Raw genomic sequence first — 14,642 nt, 5'->3', positions numbered from 1 at the left:
GCTTCGGTTTCTCAAAAAGAAAGAAAAATATATGTCCCGATTTTATCAATGTCCCCGTTTTATCAGTCTAAAATTCACCAAGGGGCTGATAAAAACGGGTTTTTACTGCGCCTTCAAATTTTGATAATTCAGCAATCGTTCACTCGTCAATATTATTTTTGTTTGTACTCCTCTCACATTCTGGCAACAAACATGGAGCTGTTTCAGTTACGGTAGCGAATCGAACTTTCTATGGTTAGCGTAGTCAGTTATAGTCCCGTATACAAAATTTGCCCTAAACAATTCGATGATACTCCCTGTTGCTCTGTACGACCAAGCAGGCCATGAAGCAGACTACCGTCTTAAAAAATGCTCCTTCCCCCTTTTCCTATATATGTTAAAAACAACATGTCACATTTGGTCGCACCCCTTCCCCATAAAAGTTTTACGTAATTTTTTATTGGTCCCCAAGACTGGGGGCAAGGATCGTCATTTCGTAACCAATAAAATCAGCCTCCGATCACAAGTCGTATCGGTCGATTGAAATGCTTTCCTGTACTCGGAAGTTGTGCGTAAAAATAATTCTGTTCCACCTGGACAATTGGGTCGAAGCAAATGGTCAACATCTACGTCATTGGCAGCATCGCTGGGATGGACATTACGCCCACACTGATATCAGTGTACATATTTGTATTTGTATCGATTTTTGTAGTTTTTCAAAAGCTTTTGAGTATATCTCGTTCTGCACACAATACTTCCGGAGTTCCGGTTGACCGGTTTGGCCAATTATTATCAGAAATTGACAGACCCAAAAAAATTTTAGCTTAAAGATAAAATTCATGCAGTACCTCAGATGCAAGGACATACAACAGATTTAAAGAGTCGTTTTTTTATAATAAGTAAGATAGAACGTACGTGGCGCTAGCTGGGGTACGACCAACCATAGTGACGATAGAGTAACCAACTCCGGTTGGATCTTGGGTCGTGTTCTGACTGGGAATGGGGAAATGCTAGCGCGTCTATTCTCCATGTTAAGGGGCGGCTCTAAGTAGCGTCTGTCTCGGAACGAGCGGCTGAAGAAGAAAAGCGGTGGCTTGTCAGCTATATCCAAGATGACAGCCCCGTCACGATGGTAGGTGCCGCAGCACTAGTAAGGTAGCATACCGAATAAGCAATCAAAAATCCCGAAAACAATGTAGAAAAATCTCTAAAAATAATAATTTACTCATAACTCAAAGCCTGAATAGTACAATTATACATTTCATTTTAACGTAAATGCCAATAACGTTTTTAATCTTTTTTTTAAATATCCAGCGGAAAACTGAGCTTGAGCTTGTGCGACTACCCCTGGTTACTACTCCATTGTTGATCGGGACTAACTGACAATTCACAGAGAATCAATAGATGATAATGCTTGGGAGTAACAAATCATCCTTCAATGTACAACTCCTGGTAATTCCAAGTTGTTTATTGATCAATGCCGGCGCCGGCCAGGCGCGAACGTAGTTCGCAGTAGGAAAGGGAAGGAATGTTAGGCCGACACTTGCTTTTATTAGAGGCCGTATATAATACTGCGCACACTACAAGTTTCACGATAATAGGTACTAGATTGTAGTAATGATCGGGTTTCGAAGTAGTGCCGGAGTTAGCGCACGATTCAGGATTCTAGGAGTCTCTGGGCGCCCGGCTACCCAGAAACCCATTTGGTGATTAAAATACTTTTTTAGGAATTTTCTAATGACGAATCACGAGACAATGTGTAAAATTATACTTAAGATGAATTACGCGCTAAATCATATTCAGAGTTGGCAGCACCCTCTCAGATTTTAATGAAACTTTCTGTACATGAAGACTTTGTCACAAAAAGTTACTTTGCATGCTTTGTTTTTCCAAAAATAATCTAGACTGTCTTTTGAAAAGGGTCAAACTTTTTTTTACCAATATTATTCAAATGGCCATAGTCTAAAAATGACAAATTCTTCAAAAAAAATGTTGTGGGATTTTCACTAAATTAGTCAAATTTTTGAATACAAATAATGAAAAAATTCTTCATCGACTCCTACACTGAAAAAAGTAAAACGATTTTAAAAATTTAAAGTCGATTTATAAAAAAACATCTTTGATTTGTATCAAATTTTGTTCCAAAATGGGTTCCTTACCTGCCGTCAAAAATTCAAGTTGGGCACTTTCAAGGAAAAAAAATAAAACTCAGTTTCCAGTCTTCCCATCTTTCTTTCAGTCTTCATTCAAATTTGTTAATAATATATACCAAATTCGTTACAGATACTTTTTGCATGTATTCTGCAACTAGCAGTAGCGAAATTGGATTCTGAGATGATTATGACTTTTATTGGTTTAGTTTTCGATAAAGTATATAAATACGACCGGATAATGTTTATTAATTTTGTTTTTTATTCCTCGGCTTTTTGGTCTTTCAAATCAGAACGGGTATTGTATACTGCCCGACGTTTCGGCCACTGGTTTTGGCCTTTTTCATGAAAACATATTTCCCTTGAAAAAGGCCAAAAACCAGTGGCCAAAATGTCGGGCAGTATACAATACCCGTTCTGATTTGAAAGACCGAAAAGCCGAGAAATAAAAAACAAAATTAATTTTCGATAAAAATACACTGAAAAAAAATTCTGATATGAATGATAGATTGGTATCTATTTCTCGATCTTTCTCGCGAATTGTCTATTCTCAAATATATGATTGAAGTCATCATTCCACTCATACAAGACCATGCGTTTTCCCCATGCACATTAAATGCTCTGTTCAATAGTTCCTTATCTGGCCAAAAATAATCACTGACAAACACCGAAGTTAGTTTTCGCAGTCCAAACCACTACGTTCCATTTTTACCGGAAGGAAGATTTTCCTAGAACAAATCTAGTCCAATCTACATAGGGAATAATCTAGCAGACCCTTTATTTCCTATTTTCTAGTTTATAAGGTTAATCATACCATCCATATAGATACAGCTAGAACAAGACAAAAGTACAATTGAAAATCAGATCTAGAAAAAAAACTGAAATCATGGCCTGCTAGAACAAAACTGTGATCAATACCTACGTACGTCCGGCAGTGCGTGTGCTGCTAACCACAAATTATTCCCACAATCCGGATCGCTCTGGAACGTGCATTGTTCGGCTAATTTTCCCAATTAATACATGCGTCCCATCATCGGCGTAGAACCTAGCCGCGCATAGCACAAGAAGCAGCCGAACACGGCCAACTAGGTACAGGAAAATCAATGGCTATTGACGGCGTCCTCCCTACCATCTTCGATCCTATTGCTTCCTGTCCCCCTCATAGAGTTTCTAGGCTACTTATTACCGCGCAGCCAGCCAGCCAGCGATGCCTACTAGATACCCCTACTGGGGGTGTGTGTGTATGACACAGTACATGACTTGCAGAGGTCCAACTAGCGCCATGAGTTGGCACTTTCCGGTCCGGTTCGGTTCGGTTCGGTCACTCGCCAGAACAGAACCCTCTTCGCTGTAGCGACGATGCACGGTCGGTTGGAAGGAATTAAAAAATTAGTCAAATTCGATGGGGCAATTTTTCGATCTTTTGTATCGGGTCAGCAACATTAAATTTACACGCTAAACGGAGGAACCCGTTATATGCGTGATTGCGCCCACATGTGTATGTGGGGACCCCTTCTCGCTCGATCTGCCTTATCACCGTTGAAACTTTCGGCGAAATGAGAAAGAAAGAAACATTTCTCGAATCAATCAATCAATCAATGCCGCTGCCCAAAACAAAAAAAAAAGACCAGGCGTCCTTTCGAGTATCTGTACACTTTGCTAAATTGGAGTGTAAAATGCAAATTAAACAATTCCAGCTGGGTGGGGATGCGGTTTCATTTTCGGGTGGGCTGTCCCTTGCGGCGATAAACAGCTCGGATTGCTTTGATCACTTCGGTTGGGCTGCTCGCGCCCCCCACCCAGATTGGTAATTATTTAGGTCAAGCTGACCAGCGCACTCAAGCCTACTGCGCGTAATCGCGTCGGAGATAGTTGATGCACACCACTTTGGAAAAAAAGTGAACTTTACGCTGTCCAACCAAACTAGCGGCGGAGCAGGTGCATTGTGAAAGGATAACATTTTATCTATTGCCCCTTTATTTATGAGCCTTTCGGAGGATAGCTTCCATGTCAAACGTTTACTGCCCCGGCCTACGGTTATGACAGGTACCAATCGTGATGCTTCCGCTTCAAATGCAACAGCATTCATTCAGCATGATGCAGCTGCTGCTGCTGCTGACTGGCAGCGAGCGAAGTCAGGTAGCGAGCCGTTGCGGTGGGAAGCAAATTGGTCCGAACAAATGTATGCAAATTAATTCAAGCGGTATAAAGCCATTAATGTCCTTTTACCCGTAGTTAATAATAATAATTTTATAACGAGCACTTTTCAAATTGGACTCGAGTCTCCTCGAGAATGGGATGAGCTTGAAAGGCAACGAACGAAATAAAAGTGCCTCGAGCGCGTGAAGCTCGCAAATGTAAATTTAAACGTTAATGTAAGTGCATTTATGAAACTTCGGCTGCACATTCCGGACTCCCCCGAGCCGGCGGCGGCGATCGGTCCAAAAACAAAAAAAAATAACATCAGCCACAAACCAAGCCGCGATGGTGGTCAGCAGCAGCTTAGTGAGGCAATAACGTGGAAATCGCGAGCAAGCCAGACAGTGAATGCATGTAAAAATGTTTCTTCCTTTGGGCGTTCGCGCACTGCTTTGCACTTTACTACGTTGAGTTTAGTTTGGTAACCCGCTTGGAGGAGGTTGGAGGAGCGCAAGGGAAAACACCGGTCGCAGGAAAAAGAGAGTGTGTATATTTCACGGCTGCGAAGTAACGAAGGGAAATAAAACGACAGCTGAAGTAAGTGCTGACACTGCACAAATGACCCTCGGCATGGCGACGTGGTCGTAGAAACAGGTGCGAATTGCTGAGATTTCGAACAGAGAAAATCTGTTGTGAGCGGGGACAGAACTGGACCGTTTTGACAAACTTTGAAGTGCTGTTCTGTTCCAAATAGTTTTAGAGAAAGTGTGGAATTCTGATTTGATTCAAGAATGATAAAAAAATCGTCGCAATTAACGACAAAGAAGAACAAGAAGGATTAAAAAATAACATATTTTGATAATTGTGAACGTAAGAAAAGAAATTCTGTACAAATTTGAACACCGGTTGGATACGCTATGCTCTATTTCCTCGAAATTTCTTGTATTAGTCGCCGCATAAAATTGTTTTTCTTTACCAATTTTTTTCAGAGGAATATAAAAAATAAATTTTCAAAAAACTTGATTTCAAAACCATTCCATTCCAAACAACCAGTTGTTTGAAATAAAATGACCTTTTCGAAATACACCGAGGGAACAAATCACTGAAAAACAAAAACAAAACAAAAACATATATCTGCAACGGCCATGCGTAGGATTTGCTCGTAGGTACTGTTTAATATCTGAACCATCTTTCTCGTAAGGTTTTCCATGGTGTGTCGTCTGATTACAATACTGACACATAAGAATCTGACACATCTTGATTTAAATATGGCTCCGTGTGCTTAGAATTGCATGGTCACGTAGGAAGGAATATGTTATTCGATCTGCACCCTCACAACAAAAACGCCGTTAGAAATACCTGCGAAGAAGTTTCTTCAATTATCAATTGTAACTGATTCCATTTGTCCGTATTGAATTTTTATTAACTCGGATCAAATACTCGGTGTAGTCGTACCTCTATTTCGTCATCTTCGGGCGTCTTAATTTCCAGGCTGTATGTTTCAACCATGAATCATAACAAAACTTTTTGCATCGTCAGAAAATATTTCACCCCACAAAGGCACAATATTTACACATGGTGCATTGGACTCGGATTTCAAATCGCTTCCAAAATTCCTTTTTTCAATAGGTTTTTGATATGACGTGATAGGAAAGAAAGAAAGTCCGCAAACAGTTTTTGTCGTTTTTCTCTCTCACAGTGGATAAATATGGGAATTCTTTGTGATTTTTAACAGGAAGCCATCATTACAAGAACTATTCTTACGATAGGCCCTTTCCACTATCATTTATAATATATATATATATATATATATATATATATATATATATATATATATATATATATATATATATATATATATATATATATATATATATATATATATATATATATATATATATATATATATATATATATATATATATATATATATATATATATATATATATATATATATATATATATATATATATATATATATATATATATATATATATATATATATATATATATATATATATATATATATATATATATATATATATATATATATATATATATATATATATATATATATATATATATATATATATATATATATATATATATATATATATTTATTTCAAATTTTTGTCTTGTAAAGAATTGCTAAAACTATTTGATACGCATTTTTGTTTTGGCTGAAAATCATATTTTTTCCAGTTACAAAATTTCGAGCTTTGAAGTTTAGAAAAATAAACAGTTTTCAATCACTTTTCGATGTATGTAAAAATATTGAATAAAACGCGTTTTGCATAACCGTTCCGGAAAAATTAACTTTTTTTGTAAAATAACGCATGTATTTTAAATTTTTATAAATAAATTGAATTTTTTTAAATCACCATTTTTTTTCTTTAAATATTAAGAATCATGCCGAATGGACATTTTGGCCGAATGGACATTTTGGCCGAATGGACATTTTGGCCGAATGGACATTTTGGCCGAATGGACATTTTGGCCGAATGGACATTTTGGCCGAATGGACATTTTGGCCGAATGGACATTTTGGCCGAATGGACATTTTGGCCGAATGGACATTTTGGCCGAATGGACATTTTGGCCGAATGGACATTTTGGCCGAATGGACATTTTGGCCGAATGGACATTTTGGCCGAATGGACATTTTGGCCGAATGGACATTTTGGCCGAATGGACATTTTGGCCGAATGGACATTTTGGCCGAATGGACATTTTGGCCGAATGGACATTTTGGCCGAATGGACATTTTGGCCGAATGGACATTTTGGCCGAATGGACATTTTGGCCGAATGGACATTTTGGCCGAATGGACATTTTGGCCGAATGGACATTTTGGCCGAATGGACATTTTGGCCGAATGGACATTTTGGCCGAATGGACATTTTGGCCGAATGGACATTTTGGCCGAATGGACATTTTGGCCGAATGGACATTTTGGCCGAATGGACATTTTGGCCGAATGGACATTTTGGCCGAATGGACATTTTGGCCGAATGGACATTTTGGCCGAATGGACATTTTGGCCGAATGGACATTTTGGCCGAATGGACATTTTGGCCGAATGGACATTTTGGCCGAATGGACATTTTGGCCGAATGGACATTTTGGCCGAATGGACATTTTGGCCGAATGGACATTTTGGCCGAATGGACATTTTGGCCGAATGGACATTTTGGCCGAATGGACATTTTGGCAGAATGGACATTTTGGCCGAATGGACATTTTGGCCGAATGGACATTTTGGCCGAATGGACATTTTGGCCGAATGGACATTTTGGCCGAATGGACATTTTGGCCAAATGGACATTTTGGCCAAATGGACATTTTGGCCGAATGGACATTTTGGCCGAATGGACATTTGGCCGAATGGACATTTGGCCGAATGGACATTTGGCCGAATGGACATTTGGCCGAATGGACATTTGGCCGAATGGACATTTGGCTGAATGGACATTTGGCCGAATGGACATTTGGCCGAACGCCCATTTGGCCGAACGGAAATTTGGCCGAACGGACATTTGGCCGACTGGAGGGATTTTAGCACATCTTTAAAGAACAAACACACCTCTTCTAACACAATGTTTTCGACCGCGTTCGGTTCCTTTAGTATCTGTTTCTGGTGCTTTCTGATGGAATCTCACCAAGGATTATGACGGCGTCCTGCCTAGCAATCTGACGGAATTTTATTCTATATTCTGGCGAATGGTTGGTCACGCTTCTGAGGCAAACCTCGTTATGTGTTGTCGGGATCCTGCTCAGGATTTCGATAAAGTCTCAGCAAGAATTCTGATAGAAAATGCGTTCTGTATTCTGGTGGATTTTTGTTGATGACTTTAACAGCCTTTTCAGAACTTTGGAACCCTACTATTTGGACGTTATACTGTTCCATCCAAATCATAATCAAAATGACATCAATATTCTGAATAGGAAAATGTTGAGGAGGATAATGTCAGAGTCCTGAGTAAGATTTAGTCAAAACACTGAACAGGATTCTGCCATAATTCTGAGTATCCATACAACATTTGACAGGTTATAATTAGCAATATGAGCTCAATTCCATCAGAATCAGGGGCAAATCCACCATATCCCAGCCCTGAGAATGCTTCCTTTCGAATCCTGTTGAGAATACCACCAGAATCCCGAGAATCTCACCGGAATCCTGATTGTCTTTCGTCCTCAGTACAGTACATTTAATCAACGTAAAAAAATGTCAAGTGAGTTTTTTCTTACGTAAAAATTAATGCCGAACACTAGTATTGTGTTGGTTTTTCGATATTTTTATGTTTGAAAAAAGTGGACATCAACATAAAACATACGCTTGGAAGCACGATAGGTCAGCCGTTTAGAGGCATTATAGGTTACTACTATAATGTAAATTTTAACTATTTTGACAGGGAAATTTAGCGTAATTTCGTACGAAAAACATCAAAACGAAGTGAACAGGACGTAAAGAACGCAATGTCAGCTGTACAAGATGCCGCCAGTATTCGATCAGTCTCTAAACAATTCAAGGTTCCGTTCGAAACATTACGTGCCGTGAGAAAGCAAAGTGTTCGTTATCAATGAAAGCACGTCAGATATTTCGAGTGCGTTAACAATATAGTAATTGAAGATGTTGTTGAAGTAGATAATACAACAAAACATGATCGAAAAGGAGAAGGAAAAATTATCCGAAGCGCAAACGTGATCGCCACACAGCTAAGCAACCACGTTAGCCGGAACGCACAACTTCAATTCCACACTGTGGCAACGACGAGGACACCGAAGAAGTCATTTACAAATACAAAACCAAACGCGGCTTCTGACACAACTGCTGCTGGTTTTTTCAACATTTCCTTCCGCGGTACCTTCATGATTTTTCACATCATTTGCCACTCCTCATTTCTTACATGAATGACGTCAATGGATTGCATTTATTACTTGTTTTAATAATTTTTAAATAATCTGCTGTAGTCACACTCCTCAAATAAAAGTTGAATTGCTGATTTTCTTGGTGTGTAAATTGTTTCATTGAACCTCGAATATAGTGACCTATCGTACCCCCAGATTTTAAAAACATCGAAAAAGTACCTTCGCTTTATGGGATTGAGCTTGAAAAATGTTTTAGCCATGCATAAAATCATTAATGCCAAAACGTTGCCAGTTATATAACCTTTCCAACGAGTGCTTATTTGTCAAAATTAGTGCTAAAATACCATCGCACGAGCTCCCCAAAAAACTGTCGATTTATTTGATAGGTCGCACTGCTTCAGCTGCTGTTGTTTTTTTTTAAAAACTCGGTGGGCATTTTATTTATAGTTTCTAATACTAAACGGAACAATTTGAGCCATTATTAAACTAGTTTAATAGGTTTGACAATTTTCGTCATACAAGAAAAATGACTTGAATGTACTGATAACTAAGAATCAATATCATGTTTAGTTTAGTTTTAGCTACGGTGACTATTTTCCTCACTTGAAATTTACTTTCACTTAGAAGAAGAGAGATTCTTCAATTTCTTTTTAATTAGCTACATTTCTTAGGTGAGAACTGTAGATGAGGAAAACAGAAAAACCAGGGTTGGGAAAAGCGTCCATTTGCTAATTCATCGAAATGTAGGGCACGATTCAACGATATTCAACACTCGACCAAACAACGTGTTTGATGTCTTGTCATTTTTTTGCCTCAATTCTTACTTTTCTTGTATTTGTTGTACACTTCGCATATCTATTGCATCCGTTTCGGGTAAATGAAATGAACATTATGTACATACATCCCAACCACCGGTTAGGTCGATCACCTTTCCTCACTGAAACTAGTGTCACCGACTCGGCATCGAACTCGTGGCCTACTACTACAACTACTGCTACTACAACTGCCACAACAAATTGAGACCAGCAGCAGTTCTCCCCACAAACGACTGTCATGCTCGAAATGTCAAACGAAATAAATACCCCTCCTCGCCGGCAATAAATAATACAGTAATGAAACATCAATGATGCCATAATAGCAATAAATACAGATTAGACCGGCAGATATGCTGAAAAGTATGAATAAGTCGCTCTCGATCACTTCGCTCCGCTTCGGCGCACTCGCCTTTCGCCGAGACCCGGTTCCGTCCGTCCGTCCGTCCGAGCTGGCTAAAACTGAGATTGCGCGCAATTCCTACCACTTCCTTCTGTTCCAAACCATCCAACCAACCCACCCACCCACCGACCGGCTGACTGAACAATAGGAAACCAAGCCGACAGCTTGGGCAGGTAAACGAAAAATAATAAGAAGAACAATGGCCCGAACAACAACAACAATCATTTGACAATGGCAATAAATATTTTCGCTCTGGCTCAATTTTCCAGCTCAACTCGCGAAAACATTGATCATCGCCGTTGTCAACAGGTCGGCCTGACACAGTCACCACAGACAGACCGAAAGAGGAACCCAGAGGAAGTACATAACCTTCCTTTCTCCGGCGTAGCCGACTGCGACTGTTCTTGGAGCGTGGGAGGCAGGCACCACGCGAACACTATAGCAATGCCAGCTGTTTATCAGACCGTAGAAGGCCGAGGGAATTATTATATGGAGTCCCGCAAAACGGGGGTGAGATTTTCTCACGCCCGGCCTGGTAGTGTGATATTTAATTGATCGGTGCAACTTTGTGACCGCAACTTTCGATCTTGGATCGAGACGTGAGGCAAACCAGAAATTAAGCAAACAAATAATTACGTAAGACCTCGTCCTAAATGAGCACCCGCAGCACCAGAAACGGAGGGAATACACTACAATCGGTCCTTTTGTGTGTGTGTTCTTCGGCAATTTGGATGGGTGGCCTGCTTCGATCAGCGGGCAAAACAAAACATGCAAATCGTTGAACGAACGAAGAAAACAACGGTTGAAAACTAAAAGTTCAAACGGTCAAAAGTCGTCACTAGTGAAGCGAGGGCCTATTTTAGAGTTGTCCCAATTGAGGTGTCAGGCGGTAATGATGGAAAGGGGTATGCGAATCGTTTTTCAGCAATATGGGCTTGGACTGGGGCATAATCGAACCAAACATGTACATGCTCGAGTTCCCCCGCCCGTGGTGGGTGCCAGGGGTAATCATATTTGTTTAGCATCGTCCACGGGTACGCTTTGGCTTTAGTCATCTAACCTTGCTGCGTCTGATTAGACACGCAGTTCTCTCGATAAATGTAGCAATATAAAATTTTTGTGCTGTCAGACAGTTTTTGAGTTTTTGCTAACTCACCGAGAAAAATATTTAATATTCATGAAAATTTCAAAATCGCTCAATGAAAATGTCAAACGATGAATTTGCTCCTCCATTCTGCACCTATTGCTAATAATTCTAACTCATACCCTATTCTCCGTAGCTATACACATTCTTAAACAAAATTACGTACCTGTATTCGGCTCAACTATTTGAAGTGTTTTCTATACATTTAAAATTTTGTAGTTTCGAAGAAAAACTAATGGAAAACATCAAAAATTATTCTTTTTAATAAGTTTTAATGACTCTGCACTCTTATAATCCAAAATTTGTACAAGCTAACTCACCAAACTTGTCCACTTGGATTTCCAGAAAAATAAAAAAATGCTGAAAAAAATCTAAAACAGTTCAGGGGAACTTCACCAGGCATGAATTTGAAATTTTACCCAAAATCGCCCATTTTTCAAAAAAATAGAAATTCGCCACCAGTAGGGAGCGTTTTGGCAAATCCACTCCGAAGAAGAAAGTGGTCCTAATACCCTAATCTTTCATTTAAGAAGTCAGCCCGATGACTTTTTTTTAATATGATGTCATTTTGGGACACCCTAATAAATAATCGATGGGTATTACAATTATGGCCAATTTGGTATAAAAAATGTCAAAACCGGCGAAGTATAACTGGAGATATTTGAGATGAAGTAAAGACATTTTTTTAAACGCGGAGAATTTTTTTCCGAAAATTAGTTATGACCGTCTTTTTTCGCTTTGAGAGCACTGTACAACGACGCGACTACTGGACAATCAATGAATTTAAATTACTGTAGTGTACACTCAAGGTTTTTTTTACGTGGTTTTTTTTGCGAGGTATTTTTTTACGCGGTTTTTTACGCGGATTTTGAAATTTACGCGGTTTTCATTTACGCGGATTTTGAAATTTACGCGGTTTTCATTTACGCGGATTTTGGAATTTACGCGGTATCCATCAACGAGGTTCCCTTTATCGAGGATACTTAAATTTAAGTGGTCTTCATTTACGCGGATTTTGAAATTTACGCGGTTTTCCTTTACGCGGATTTTGAAATTTACACGGTTTTCATTTACGCGGATTTTGAAATTTACGCGGTTTTCATTTACGCGGATTATGAAATTTACGCGGTTTTCATTTACGCGGCCTGTATCCCCCGCGTAAAAAAAACCTGAGTGTACTTTCATACCGGTATGTTTTTCAGGCGAACTGCATTCTTGTTTTTGTAGCATAAGGGTGAATATATTGTCTTCGGGTGAAATGTCAATTGGGTAAATGTTGTCATGTTATGTGATGTCATGTCAAGTCATGTCGTCATGCCATGTTATCATTTAATGACGTCATATCATGTCGTCATTTCATGTTATATCGCCATGTCATGTCACGTCACGTCACGTATCGTTGATTTGTAAGCTGACAATATTATTGACAAAATAGGGACATATTTTTGCTTCTTTTCTTTTAAAACGAAGCTGTTAAAATATTCTTCCTTTTTAATTTCCCTAAAGAGGGTCTTCTAATGCAACATTTGAAAAAATGGCGCTATTGTTTTGAATATTTTGCATCTTTAAGTTATGAAAAATATGCAGGCAATGATCGGGTATGAGTATTGCAAAAGAATTGAAAATAGCTTAAAACCATCATCTGGGCAGTATTGAAACATTTCAAGGAAAGTTTGTATGTTGTCCGAATGGTATAATCAATGTATGGATGCGGTTCAGTGTATCTGAACCTGTGTCAGAAATTCATGAAGCTTTTCATAACGTGGTTAACAAACAGTACAGTTCGAAATATGTGTACTCGGGAAGGTTTTCGAGCCGAATCATAAAGAAAAATATTACGGTCAAGCGAATTTGCCGGTAAGCTGACGATCTGGCAAGAAAGTTGCAGCTGTGGCCGCAAGACTTTCGGTTTTCATTACAACCTACAGCGAAAGGCTAGATCATTTAGAAACGGGGCACTTTCAAATGCGTGTATTTGCGTAAGCTTTCTTTTAATCAAAAAGATCAAAAAGTAATTTCAACAACAAAAATTTTAAGGCGATACATGATTTGGCCAGGGATCTGTTCGTGTGGCAAAAAAATCATAGTTTGTCAGAAGTAACCTTTACCTCTACCTTTACCTTAGAGCCAAAAGTTATTCCATTTTTCAAAACTGAAAGAAATATATCATCGTTATTTCGAAAGAAATTCCATCACTTTTCTGTTGATGTCGCTCTTTCTACGACGCTCAAACTCTTCAGTCATTCCAAATATAATTCTTCATTCGACCAATATTGCTAGTCACTGTTCTCTTCATCTACCGTTTCCACTTAATTATCGCCCAATACTTTGCTTACTATTGGACCCATAATACTGGGGACAATTTGGTGGATGCAGTTCTTTTGGCATTGCCGTTGTACCATTTGTAGAGCGTCCTTGCTGTAATGGCAGCTGACTTGATCGGGTCAGAACGCAACTGAACAATGAACTGGAACTTAATCCGTTTGAAGAGGTACCCCCTTTACTTTTGAATTAATATTATTATCTGTCATGAAAACGATGGTTTTCTTGCCGCAGGAACAAATCCCTTGCCAAATCATTTTTTTTTGTTCGGGTGCACTAACTTTAATCAACCAGGAACCTTACCGCGAGCAGGATCCTTGAAGAATTTGAGCCACGGAATTGGTTTGAAACGCTACGGTTCTCTAAAATTTAATCGTCGATCAAAACACATCCGTTGATTTTTGTCAGTACCTAATCGAATAGCTTATGAGTCTGGCTTCTGGCTGTTTGTTGCTTTCAGGAATTTCACGAGGATCCGTCCGAAAATAATTAAAATCCTGATCACCATCGTGGATTCCTTTGAAACTTTATACATTTCATCGGCATGGAAGACTAAACATTTTCCACAATCAGTAAGATTATTTTGACTCAAGAGCAATTTTTTTTAAAAGGGCGTAAACATTTCTATGCGTATAAATTTCATTTTTTTTATCGATTACTGTATTTTATACAGCAAAACTTTCTGAGGACGAGTTTGAGACAATGAATATTTATATGCGAGAAAAATATACACTGAAAAAAATTTTGTGTCATTTTTTACTAAAACAAATTCAACAATATGGTCTTATGATTAAACTAAATAGTTCGATCATATTTTGGTTGTT

General features: G+C 38.8%; 1 protein-coding gene across 1 annotated transcript in view; it reads left to right on the top strand.

Annotated features, from left to right (window-relative positions):
* Nucleotides 1-1,348: 1,348 nt before the first annotated feature.
* LOC131677286 (titin-like) overlaps nucleotides 1,349-14,642 on the top strand; it is a 139,829-nt gene continuing 126,535 nt past the window's right edge. Inside the window, exon 1 of the mRNA XM_058957004.1 lies at nucleotides 1,349-1,431. The gene's annotated coding sequence lies outside the window, so the exon portion shown is untranslated. The remainder of the gene's footprint in view (nucleotides 1,432-14,642) is intronic.

This window comes from Topomyia yanbarensis, chromosome 1 (assembly GCF_030247195.1).
Source record: "Topomyia yanbarensis strain Yona2022 chromosome 1, ASM3024719v1, whole genome shotgun sequence".
In the NCBI taxonomy this organism is placed as follows: Eukaryota; Metazoa; Arthropoda; class Insecta; order Diptera; family Culicidae; genus Topomyia; species Topomyia yanbarensis.
This window is presented reverse-complemented; position numbering and strand designations above follow the sequence as displayed.